The sequence below is a fragment of the Pristiophorus japonicus genome, chromosome 9 (assembly GCF_044704955.1).
Source record: "Pristiophorus japonicus isolate sPriJap1 chromosome 9, sPriJap1.hap1, whole genome shotgun sequence".
In the NCBI taxonomy this organism is placed as follows: Eukaryota; Metazoa; Chordata; class Chondrichthyes; family Pristiophoridae; genus Pristiophorus; species Pristiophorus japonicus.
Genome location: NC_091985.1, coordinates 198,799,089 through 198,808,526, shown reverse-complemented (window position 1 = coordinate 198,808,526; position 9,438 = coordinate 198,799,089). Strand labels below are relative to the sequence as shown.

The 9,438-nt window shown below is 48.2% G+C and overlaps 1 non-coding gene across 1 annotated transcript; it reads left to right on the top strand.

The window, feature by feature from the left end:
• The first annotated feature begins 856 nt into the window (after positions 1–856).
• On the top strand, positions 857–929 carry trnak-uuu (transfer RNA lysine (anticodon UUU)). The gene has a single exon. It is a non-coding gene; the product is annotated as a tRNA-Lys (tRNA).
• Positions 930–9,438: the final 8,509 nt, after the last annotated feature.

Genomic DNA, 9,438 nt, shown 5'->3' with positions numbered 1-9,438 from the left:
TGTCAGGCTGACCGGTCTGTAATTCCCTGTTTTCTCTCTCCCTCCTTTTTTAAAAAGTGGGGTTACATTGGCTACCCTCCACTCCATAGGAACTGATCCAGAGTCAATGGAATGTTGGAAAATGACTGTCAATGCATCCACTATTTCCAAGGCCACCTCCTTAAGTACTCTGGGATGCAGTCCATCAGGCCCTGGGGATTTATCGGCCTTCAATCCCATCAATTTCCCCAACACAATTTCCCAACTAATAAGGATTTCCCTTAGTTCCTCCTCCTTACTAGACCCTCCGACCCTTTTTATTACTGTATACACTCCACTCAGATGCACACCTTGACCACAGGGGGTGAACTTGTGGGAGACACTCCTTACCTGATTACACAGGTATAAAAAAGGAGGTCCCACGCAGGGTCATCGTCTTTGGAGTCCTGTGAATAAAAAGTTAAGGTCACAGAGTGACCTTGTCCCCAGAATATGCCTCGTGTAGTTTCATGCTGTAGAGTAAGGACTTTACAGGTGGGACAGACAGCCGTTGTGGAACGGGATGCGTGGGACTGGTTTGCCGCACACTCTTTCCGCTGCCTGCGCTTGATTTCTGCATGCTCTCGGTGACGATACTTGAGGAGCTCAGCGCCCTCTCATATGCACTTCCTCCACTTAGGGCGGTCTTTGGCCAGGGATTCCCACGTGTCAGTGGGGATGTCGCATTTTATCAGGGAGGCTTTGAGGGTGTCCTTGTAACGTTTCCTCTGCCCACCTTTGGCTCGTTTGTCGTGAAGGAGATCCGAGTAGAGCGCTTGCTTTGGGAGTCTCGTGTCTGGTATGCGGACAATGTGGCCTGTGCAGTGGAGCTGCTTAAGCCCGGATAGCTCAATCAGTAAAGCATCAGACTTTTAATCTGAGGGTCCAGGGTTCAAGTCCCTGTTTGGGCGTTACTTTTAAGTCAAGATTTTCAATTCTGTTTTTATCTTAAAAGACATGGGGATAAGGGGTTATGGGGAGCGGGCAGGGAAGTGGAGCTGAGTCCATGATCAGATCAGCCGTGATCTTATTCAATGGCGGAGCAGCCTCGAGGGGCCGTATGGCCTACTCCTGCTCCTATTTCTCATGTTCTTATGAGTGTGGTCAGCGCTTCAATGCTGGGGATGTTGGCCTGGTCGAGGACGCTAATGTTGGTGCGTCTGTCCTCCCAGGGGATTTGTAGGATATTGAGGAGACATCATTGGTGATATATCTCCAGTGACTTGATGTGTCTTTTGTACATCGTCCATGTCTCTGATCCATACAGGAGGGCGGGTGTTACTACAGCCCCGTAGACCATGACCTTGGTGGTAGAGTTGAGGGCCTGGTCTTCAAACACTCTTTTCCTCAGGCGGCCGAAGGTTGCACTGGCGGATGACAAAAAAGGGATGAGTTTACAGGTGTTTTAATGAAGGACCCAATAATCCAGATCCTGAAGGGTGAAAGATGCCTGTGCGTGCATTTTTTTTAATGCGGGGTGGCCATTGCACACCAGCCACCACACGGACTTGACAGAGCTAGGTCTTGGTCCAGTGGCAAGCATTATCCAAGACGACTGGAGACCAACTCTGCTGCACGGACCTAGTGCGCACACATATCGCAGTGTGGGCTGGGCCCTTGCTGCCCCTGGGTCCTCGCCTCTCCTGGGCCCCAATCACATCGCTCCACAATCACTCGCCGCTCCTGCTGTACCTGCCCGCGCTACAATCACCGACCTGAACCTTGGTGACATACAATTCAGCCTCTTCACTGTCATCGTCCTCTTGCACCAGCTCGCGCTGCTCCCTGAAGTGGCGTGCCGCCATGCTGTCCAGGGGTCGCCCGCCGCTCGTCTTTTGTGGCCCCGACCCTGCCACTGTGTTTGCTCGCAGGTCGGGGACGCCACGCTGCTCCCAGGGCTGCTCGCCGCTCGCCTTTTATGGTGTTGCTCAAACAGCAATTTCACTAGTCGGGTGACTAGGAGTTGCCTGCGACGGTTCTTGAATTAAATACCAAATGACACACTCGACAATGGTGGTACTGTTAATGTTCATTTCATACAGAAGAAGTACAAGACTCACCACTTATACTTTGTAGTTACCCAATACGTCCCCGGATGATCAGTCCGTCCTAACAATGTTCCGTCAAGGGTCTCTTCCCTGGTGCCTACTTCTGCCGAGTGTTACTCCTAGGTCCTCGCTATGGACTGTCCGAACCAGTCTATCTTTATACCCTCCTTTTCATGCCTAACTAGTCGAGTTGGTGCCAGTAAGTCTGAGGTGATCAGGGTCTTTCCTGCTGAAATTGACAGTGCATATTCGGTCTTTATGTTGGGAGAAATTGGCTCCGCTTTGGCTGCCCAGACTAGTGCCCTTATGTCCAGACTGGTGACCTTATGGCGAGTACAATCTGACAACCAGAGAAAGAGGGAGAGAGAGACCCAGGATGTTTCTGGGCCTTTAGCTTGGGATCATAGAATCACAGAATGATGCAGCACAAGGGCAGGGGCCATGGGCTCTGCCGGCAGAGAGCGTTGCACGGGGCGGCTGGTGTGCAACGGGTCGTTCGACAAATCCCCGGGCTCCCAGGGCCGCCTGCAAGTGTCCATTGAGCTCATCCCAAAATTTGGCTGCCCTGTGCCCTAACTCAGACCAAGTCCCGCTCACCCATCACCCGTCCCTGTGCTCGCTGACCTGCATTGGCTCCCGGTCCGGCAACGCCGCGATTTTAAAATCCTTATCCTTGATTTCAAATCACTCTATGGCCTTCGCCCCTCCCTATCTCTGTAATCTCCTCCAGCCCCACAACCCCTCCCCCCCCCCCCCCCCCCCGCCCCACACCCTCCGGGAGATGTTTGCACTCCTCTAAATCTGCCATCTTGAGCATCCCTGTTGGTGGCTGTGGCTTCAATCCGCGAGGTACTAAACTCGGGAATTCCCTCCCGAAACCTCTCCGCCTACCTCTCTTCTTTAAGACGCTCCTTAAAACCTACCTCTTTGACAAAGCTTTTGGTTGTCTGTCCCGATAGCTCCTCATGTGGCTCTGTCTAAAATTGTGTTTGATAATCGCTTCTGTAAAGCGCCTTGGGACGTTTTACAACATTAAAGGTGCTGTATAAATATAAATTGTTGTCGGTTTCCACAACAAGAAGTTGTATTTATATAGTGCCTTTAATGTAGTGAAACATCACAAGGCACTTAACAGGAGTATTATGACATTAAAAATATTTAACACCGAGCCGCATAAGTAGAAATTAGCGCAGATGACCAAAAGCTTGGTCAAAGAGATGGGTTTTAAGCAGCATCTTGAAGGATTAAAAAGAGGTATTGAGGCGGAGAGGTTTCGGCAGGGAGTTCCAGAGCTTGGGGCCCAGGCAGCTGAAGGCACAACCTCCGATGGTGGAGCGATTATAATCAGGGATGCTCAAGAGGACAGAATTAGAGGAGCGCAGATATCTCGGGGGGCGGGGTTGTGGGGCTGGAGGAGATTACAGAGATAGGGAGGGGGTGAGGCCATGGAGGGATTTGAAATCGATGGATTGCTTCACCGGGAGCCAATTGTTTTGGATCGATAATAAGAGACCCAGGTTCGGGATCTGGATAATGTTAAATAAGAGACAAGACAAATGAAGTAAAGAATACAACACCGTCTACTGAGAGAATAGGAACATAATAATACAGTTTACGAAGCAAAAGAGAAGTATGATAAGATGCAACAAAGCTCACAGCCATCAGCCCGTCGGGAACTCCGCAACGACGGCTGGTCTGGAGCCTTGGGGGTCCCGGCACCGCTCGCCAGTGGGGGTCCAAGGTGACGTTCAAAGAGCTACGGGACAGTGCTGTTCCTTTATACTATTAATCAAACATACTATTGAACAAAACATGGGTGCATGTGGCTTATGGCCAACTCCTAATCTGTGAGGCCCCAGCTGCTCGTCCACAAAGCTTGAGATCTCGAGGCGCCGACCGTCTCATAACAAGCTGGTGTGCGTCTCAAGGTTGCTTTCCCTCTCTCTCTCTCGATAGCAACAACATTCCACGGGACACGAGACAGAAACACACTGCAAATGTCTAAATATCATAATTAACAGTATGTGATTAACCCCATGCAATACACCAATGTCGGACAGAAAGCACATGAAGTGTGAGAGGTTGCAGCCCCTCTTCCACGATTTGAAAAAGCTGCGGCTGCGCTTCTGTCCCCACTCTCCTGATCTTCGGCCATCCAGTGTGGAGTGGCTGGGGGGGGGGGGGAGGAGTGCGTAGGCTGGAGCGCCTCCTCGTGGCTCCGGTTCCAAGTCGTTCATCAACAGGTCCAGGAAGAGTGCAGTCAAGCGGACCGTGCGTCCCGACTCCCTGCCTCTCTTCCGCGATGCTACGTCTTCACTCGGGTGTCCCTGAAGAGGGAGCAGGCATTGTCTGTCGGTGCGCTTGGGACTTGCCGCGTCTGGTGGGCACCGGAGGGCCTTGACGACATAATCGATCCGGCCAATACCTTTATAAGTCGATAAACGTTTTTTCTGTTTTTTTATTTACGAATCAACTTGGGCTTTTTTTTTTCCTGTTTGTGCCCCTTTTAAAAACGTTTGTTCATTTTGAATTTGATTTGTGGCATCGCCACTCCTGCGGACCAATGAAAAGAAAAAAAAGAGGCCATTCTTTCCATCGTGCCTATCCTCGCTCTGTGAAAGAGCTCTCCAATTAGTCCCAAATCCCTGCTCTTTCATCATAACCCTGCAAATTTTCCCAATTCAAGTGTTGATTCAATTTCCTTTTGAAAGCTGCTATTGAATCTGCTTCCACCGCCCTTTCAGGCAGCACATTCCAAATCACAGCCACTTGCTACGAAAAACAAATGTCCTCATCTTCTTTTCAAATCATCTTAAATCTGTCCCTTCTGGTCACCAACCCTTTTGGCACAGCAAACAGTTTCTTCCTGTTTAAGAACATAAGAATTAGGAACAGGAGTAGGCCATACGGCCCCTCGAGCCTGCTCCACCATTCAACAAGATCATGGCTGATCTGGCCGTGGACTCAGCTCCACTTACCCGCCCACTCCCCGTAACCCTTAATTCCCTTAATGGTTAAAAAATCTATCTATCTGTGACTTGAATACATTCAATGAGCTAGCCTCAACTGCTTCCTTGGGCAGAGAATTCCACAGATTCACAACCCTCTGGGAGAAGAAATTCCTTCTCAACTCGGTTTTAATTGGCTCCCCCGTATTTTGAGGCTGTGCCCCCTAGTTCTAGTCTCCCTGACCAGTGGAAACGACCTCTCTGCCTCTATCTTGTCTATCCCTTTCATTATTTTAAATGTTTCTATAAGATTATCCCTCATCCTTCTGAACTCCAACGAGTAAAGACCCAGTCTACTCAATCTATCATAAGGTAACCCCCTCATCTCCGGAATCAGCCTAGTGAATCGTCTCTGTATTTAATACGATCATGGCTGATCCGATCATGGACTCAGGTCCACTTCCCTGCCCGCTCCCCATAACCCCTTATCGTTTAAGAAACTGTCTATCTCTGTCTTAAATTTATTCAATGTCCCAGCTTCCACAGCTCACTGAGGCAGCGAATTCCACAGATTTACAACCCTCAGAGAAGAAATTTCTCCTCCTCTCGGTTTTAAATGGGCGGTCCCTTAATATAAGATTATGCCCCCTAGTTTACTCTTTGCAAAACCATTCACGATTTTGAAGACCTCTATTAGATCTCCTCTTAACCTTCTCTGCTCGAAGGAGAACAACCCCAGCTTATCCAGTCCCTCAACCTGATACCCTTGAAATAAATTTCTTCTGCATTGTCTCCAAGGCCTTGACATCCTTCCTAAAGTGTGGTGCCCAGAGCTGAACACAATACTCCAGCTGAGGCCTAACTAGTATTTTATAAAGGTTTATCGTAAGCCTTGCTTTTGTACTCTGTTCCTCTATTAATATATATCAATGACTCGGACTTGAATGTTGGGGGTATGATTAAGAAGTTTGCCGATGACACTAAAATCGGCTGTGTGGTTGATAATGAAGAAGAAAGCTGCGGACTGCAGGAAGATATCAATGTACTGGTCAGGTGGGCAGAACAGTGGCAAATGGAATTCAATCCAGGTAAGTGTGGGGTAATGCATTTGGGGAGGGCTAACAAGGCAAGGGAATACTCATTAAATGGTACGACACTGAAAAGTGTAGAGGAACATCATCATCATCAAAGGCGGTCTCTCAAACGAGGATGACTTGCTTCCACATGAGTTCACAGATGTTTCAATGAGGACCCGATATTCCAGTCCTGAACTCCAATTGAGTGGGTGGAAGGTGCCTGTGCATGGATTTTTTTAACGTGTGGTGACCGTTGCACATCAGCCACCCCATGGGCTTGACAGAGCTAGGTCTTGGTCCAGTGGCAAGGATTAACCAGGACGGCTGGAGACCTGCTCTGTTGCACGGACCCAGTGTGCACAAATAGAAACATATAGAAACATAGAAAATAGGTGCATGAGTAGGCCATTCGGCCCTTCGAGCATGCACCACCATTCAATTTGATCATGGCTGATCATTCACCTCAGTACCCTTTTCCTGCTTTCTCTCCATATCCCTTGATCCCTTTAGCCGTAAGGGCCATATCTAACTCCCTCTTGAATATATCCAACGAACTGGCATCAACGACTCTCCGCGGCAGGGAATTTCACAGGTTAACAACTCTCTGAGTGAAGAAGTTTCTCCACATATCGCAGTGTGGGCTGGCCCGTGCTGCCCCTGGGCCCTCGCCTCTTCTGGACCCTGTACCCTGATACCTGCATCTCCATCAATGAGGGCTTTGGGGTATAACAGAGTGTTACAGTGGGGTATATCAGAGATTTACAGTGACGGGTGTGGGTATATCAGTGTTACAGTGAGTGGTGTGGGGTATATCAGAGTGCTTTAGTGAGGGGTGTAGGGTATATCAGAGTGTTCCTGTGAGGTGTGTGGGATATATCAGTGCGTTACAGTGAGGGGTGTGGGCTATATCAGAATGTTACAGTGAGGGGTGTAGGGTATATCAGAGTGTTACAGTGAGTGTTGTGGGCTATATCAGAGTGTAGAGGAACAAAGGGATCTTGGAGTGCAGGTCCACAGATCCCTGAAAACAGCAGGCCCGGTAGATAATGTGATTAAGAAGGCATATGGAATACTTGACTTTATTAGTCGAGGCATGGAATACAAGAGCAAGGGGGTTATGCTTAAACTGTATAAAACACTGGTTAGCCTGCAGCTGGAGTACTGCGTGCAGTTCTGGTCACCACGTTACAGAAAGATGTGATTGCACTGGAAAGGGTGCAGAGGAAACTTAGAAGAATGTTGCCTGGACTGGAGAATTTTGCGCAAAAGGAAAGATTGGAGATGCTGGGTCTGTTTTCGTTGGAACAGAGGAGGCTGTGGGGAGACCTTATTGATGTGTATAAAATGATGAGGGGCCTGGATAAAGTGGCGAGGAAGGACCCGTTTCCCTTGGCGGAGGGGTCAATAACCAGGGGGCATAGATTTAAAGTAATTGGGGAGAGGTTTAGAGGAGATATGAGGGGACATTTCTTCACGCAGAGGGTGGTGGGGGTCTGGAACTCACTGCCTGAAAGGGTGGTAGAGGCAGAAACCCTCACCACATTTTTTTTTAAAAACTACTTGGATGTGCACTTGAAGTGCCGTAACCTACAGGGCTGCGGACCAAGAGCTAGAAAGTGGGATTAGGCTGGGTAGTGTTGGTCGGCCGGCGCGGACAAGATGGGCCGAAATGGCCTCCTTCCGTGCTGTAAATTTCAACCACCTTCAAAGACTTGTGTACATACACATCCGGGTCTCTCTGTTCCTGCAACCCCTTTAAAATTGTATCATTTAGTTCATATTGCCTCTCATCGCTCTTCCTACCAAAATGTATCACTACACACCTCTCTGCGTTAAATTTCATCTGCCATGTGTCTGCCCATTTCACCAGTCTGTCTGTGTCTTCCTGAAGTTTGTTGCTATCCTCCTCACTGTTCACTACATTTCGGCAAGCTTTGAAATTAAGTCCGGGTCCTTAATATATATCAAAAAGAGGAGTGGTACTAATACTGACCACTGGGGGCCACCACTGCACACTGCCCTCCTTCCTGAACATAAGAACATAAGAAATAGGAGCAGGAGTAGGCCGCTTGGCCCCTCGAGCCTGCTCCACCATTCAATAAGATCAAGGCTGATCTGATCATGGACTCAGCTCCACTTCACTGCCCGCTCCCCATAACCCTTGACTCCCTCATCATTCAAAAATCTGTCTATCTCCGCCTTAAATATATTCAAAGATCCAGCCTCTACAGCTCTCTGGGGTAGAGAATTCCAAAGATTTACAACCCTCTGAGAGAAGGAATTCCTCCTCATTTCTGTTTTAAATGGGCGGCCCCTTATTCTGAAACCATGCCCCCTAGTTCCAGATTCCCTCACGAGGAGAAACATCCTCTCTGCATCTACCCTGTCAAGCCCCCTCAGAATCTTATGTGTTTCACTAAGATCACCTCTCATTCTTCTAAACTCCAAGGAGTATAGGCCCAACCTTTCTTCAAATGACAACCCCGTCATCTCAGGAATCAACCTAGTCAACCTTCTCTGAACAGCCTCCAATGCAAGTATATCCATCCTTAAATAAGGAGACCAAAACTGCACGCAGTACTCCAGGTGTGGCCTCACCAATACCCTGTACAGTTGTAGCATGACTTCCCTACTAATGAAGGCCAGCATTCCATTTGCCTTCCTGATTACTTGCTGTACCCGCATGCTAACTTTTTGTGTTTCATGCACAAGAACCCCCAGATCCCTCTGTACCACAGCATTTAAACAATAATTTGTTTTTTTATTTTTCCTCCAAAGTGGATGACCTTACATAGTCCATCTGCCAAATTTTTGCCCACTCGCTAAGCCTATCTATATCCCTTTGCAGATTATTTGCATCATCCTCACAATTTGCTTTCTCACCTACCTTTGTACCATCAGCAAATTTGGCTACGTTACACTCAGACCCTTCATCCAAGTCATTGATCTAAATTGTAAATAGTTGAGGTCACAGCACTGATCCCTGTGGCACCCCACTAGTTAGTTTGTCAGCCTGAAAATGACCCATTTATCCTGACTCTTTTTTCTGTTAGCCAATCCTCTATCCATGCTAATAGATTACCCCCAACCCCGTGAGCTCTTATCTTTTGCAGTAACCTTTTGTGTGGCACCTTATCGAAAGCTTTCTGGAAATCCAAATATACGACACCCACTGGTTCTCCTTTATCCACTCTGGTCGTTACATCCTCAAAGAACTCCAGCAAATTTGTCAAACATAATTTCCCTTTCATAAAACCATGCTGACTCTGCTTGACTGCATTATGATTTTCTAAATGTCCTGCTACTGCTTCCTGAATGATGGACTCCATCAATTTCCCAATGACAGAA